Below are 3,772 nucleotides of genomic sequence, written 5' to 3'. Positions count from 1 at the left end.
ACTTAGCTGTTGAGCTACCTCCTGATGCTGATCTTTTAATATAAACAGAAATGGAGAGTAAGAAAATGATAGCATGAGGCTCTCTATTACTAAAGCCCTGCTTCTAAACCTCAGTCTGTACACTCTACTCCACTTTGTAGTTAAGAGATTACAATCTCTTCATTCTCACTGCAAGTATAAATGTCCTGAGCTTGAGCATATCTCACTTATCTTTATACCTTTAAAAATATCTGGTATGGCATTTATTATGTAATAAGTTCCTAATAATTACTGAACATTGCTCAATATCTGACTCATCTAAGGAAGGAAGGGGTTACACTGAGAAATACATATTCATGGTTTTTTTTACTTTATTAAAATACTGAGTTTATTTCACATGTATATTTTGTCTCCCTACCATTTCCACATCTGACCACCACTATTACTATGTCCTATCATAACATTCCATACATACTTAAAACCAAGTAAAGAGTGGAGTTCCATCCTTGAAAACTAAACAGGCATTTTAGACAACACATTCTTGGCAATTGAACCTGGACAACATTTATCAAACACAGTAGGGAAAGTTCTCACTTTGCATTATAAAAATGACAGCCAGACATCAACTATTACAGAAATGAAGTAAGACAGAATATTTCAAACTGTTTAAACCCTTTTCTTAAAGAGACTTCCTCCACTGCCAGAGATCTTGAATAGCCTCCTGGTCAGTCACCTGGAAACAATTCTTCACATAATTAATGAACTTGGCTTCCACTTTGGGAAGAGAACCGCCCTTTTCTATACTTGCTTGCATTTTTGCCTTAATGTCTTCTACAGAACTAGGTCCTTTTGGGTGTTTTAGGAGTTTTTTTTTTTCCTGTTTTTTTTTTTTTTTCAAGGACTCTTGACCCTTTGATCTTAGTGTTGACGGTTTTAAGTCTTCCATTTTGGTTTGATTTTTGTGCATTGTTGGCTGGGGTATTTCATACAGATTTCTTCACTGGGACCTTTTCTTCAGTTTCCTCTCCATCAAAATCATCATCATCTTCATCATCCTCATCATCTTCATCAAATTTTACTTTTTTCTGTGGAACCTTGTTACCACCTCCAGGAGCAGATCTCTTTCCAGACATGCCCAAGAGTTTTACATCCTCCCCATCTTCATCTTCAGACTTTGCATCTTCCTCTACAGCTACTAGATGCTTTCCACTAATGTGCACAGGCCCTGAGCCACCCTTCAACCGTAAGACCATAGGTGGTATAATTTCAAAGCCCCCAAGGGAAACTGTTGGTTGTACAGACATTTTCAAAGTTGCCAGTGTTACTTTAATTGGACTGCCTTCATAGTTCCATTGCTTCTGCCTCTATGATGCGTAACTCATTTTTTTGTGCCTGCTCCTAAACTGACCATTCTTAATGACAACTGGTGCTCATTTTCATCATTATCCACTTTAAAGTGATAGTCTTTGTCAGCCTTTAGTTCACAGCTGAAAAGGTAGTTCTGAGGCCTAAGAGGACTCATGTCCATGTCCATCGAGTCTTCCATGAGGTGGAGGCGCGCACTTCGGAGTGGGAGAAGCCAGAGGGAAAACAACTGCTTGCTGTTCCACAGGACAGATGCGCAGGACAGAATCATGCCCATTCATGGTCTTTATTAGAGGTGATAACTGTTTATGTACCATAGAAAACATGGAGGATAGAAATAATTAAAAAAATCTTTAAAGGAACTTCAATGAAGACTTTAAACGCTAAGAATAGATGGGTGTCACAACATTTTAACTAGTAGTATTCAAACAGCATATAGAATAAAATCCAAAACTTAATAAGTCTAGTATAATATTTTCACCAAAAGTCATAAAACATCGAATTGCAAAATTATATTGAAAGATTCGTTAGACTTGGCTAATTATGCAGAATAAAATGAGTTAGTGGGTAATTTTATTTGGACCTACAGGCATCCAGACACCTCTGTATTCAATAGAAACATTTACACCAATGAGACTAATGCAAACACTATGAAACATGTTCTATGCACCATCACATTATAAGTCATTATTTAATGTGCAAAGTTGGAGTACTACAAAGGTAAAAGAGCTGACATTGACTTAATTTACTTCTTGAAATCTAAATTAGAAACTCAAAAAAGATCAGAGAGAACACGGGTCTTCGTGATATACTGTAATCAAAGATAGTATAGGTCTGGGACTATAATGCCTAATAGTAGGTCTTGAAGGATAGCATTTGGAGATTCTAAGATGGAGGGATGAGTTACCATTATCAGAATGACCTTCGTTCTGCAACTTAATGATTTATTTCTTGTGTGGCCAATTCACATATCATTTTCTTATCACCCAGACAGAGAAGTCTGAAGGTTGATAAAGAATAAAGGCCTAAATTCACACAATTATATACAAACATGAAAAAAGAAAACTAATTTGCTTTCAAATGGCTTTTATTTTTACTAAAAAGAAAAATAAAGAGGCACACAAAACAGTTCTTCTCTGTGGTTAGGTAGAAATGCAGACTATTTTAAAAGAAGATGGATTTCACAGAGAACTGTTTGTAAGAGAAAACACACACATATATCTATATATGCAATAATGGATATGTATAGATGTCAAAATGTAGCTGAAGAGTCTAGAATCAGGTTTGGAATTTCTGCATCCTTTGTCAGAGATCTGCTCCATTAGTTACTTCACCATGGAAAAGTTGGCAGTCTTGCTCTGAGACAAAAATCTGACCAGTTCCCCATTTCTGTAATGTTCAAAGGCTGAGAATGGTTTTGACAGTTAGACCTGTTGCAAAATATTTTTAAAAGAATGATATCCCATGCCATGTAAAAAAATGAAATTCAACTTTGTATTTGAGCACAATCTCATCCATGAATTCCAGATATTTTATAGCAGCCACCATACTTACAACAGCCAACTTAAATAACTGTGAAATCCTATGGGACATACAAAGCCCAAAAGGCAGTTTATAGAAAGTACTACAAACATGGGAGTGTTTGAAAACTCCTGCATTATATCATTTCTCACATATTTATACTCCAGAAGACATGGCCAAATATAATTAGAAACCCATTAGTACTGCATTCAAGTTAACACCTGAATAAAAAATATATACTGTTGTGAAAATAAGCAGTTATCATTCAATACACACACATATAGAACACCTATATAGTTGACCTGTAATGACAGTTAATGTAAGTGATGAAGATGTTTAATAGAGGAACTCATGAGAACATACTAAGACTTGAAATAGATTGTTGGAATTTTTTATCTGCCCTCTTTGTGACTTTGTAATAAACAGGATGGATTTTACTCAGCCTATTCATAAAATTCTTGAAACATGCAACTAAAAGGAAGACCAATGTAAGATCTTTCCAAGTTTAAAAAAGTTGATTTCTATCAGTTACAATAGGGACCCATTTATTCTTAAAAACTCATAAATCTTAAAAACAAACAAACCAAAAGTGAGACATAACCATGAACATAGAGGAAATACTTTTAAAAGTCTGTACAGCACCAAACTGGAAAAATCTAAGTGAAATGGATAATTTTCTTGATACATACCGTTAACCAAAGTGAAATCAAGACCCAATAATCAATTTAAATAGAACTATAACCAATAGTGAAAAAGAAACAGTTATTAAAAGTTCAAGACCAAGGTATTTTATATTATTCGTGGCTATTGTGAAGGGGGTTGTTTCCCTAATTTCTTTCTTGTCCTGTCTGTCTGTCGTGAAGAGGAAGGCCACTGATTTGTTTGAGTTAATTTTATATCCAGCTAC

General features: G+C 35.0%; 1 pseudogene; it reads right to left on the bottom strand.

Annotated features, from left to right (window-relative positions):
* Window positions 1–348: 348 nt before the first annotated feature.
* On the bottom strand, window positions 349–1,557 carry LOC110313882 (annotated as a pseudogene).
* Between the last annotated feature and the right edge of the window lie 2,215 nt (window positions 1,558–3,772).

Source organism: Mus pahari, chromosome X, assembly GCF_900095145.1.
Source record: "Mus pahari chromosome X, PAHARI_EIJ_v1.1, whole genome shotgun sequence".
Classification (NCBI taxonomy): Eukaryota; Metazoa; Chordata; class Mammalia; order Rodentia; family Muridae; genus Mus; species Mus pahari.
Note: the sequence above shows the minus strand (reverse complement) of the source record. Positions and strands in the feature narration are given on the sequence as shown.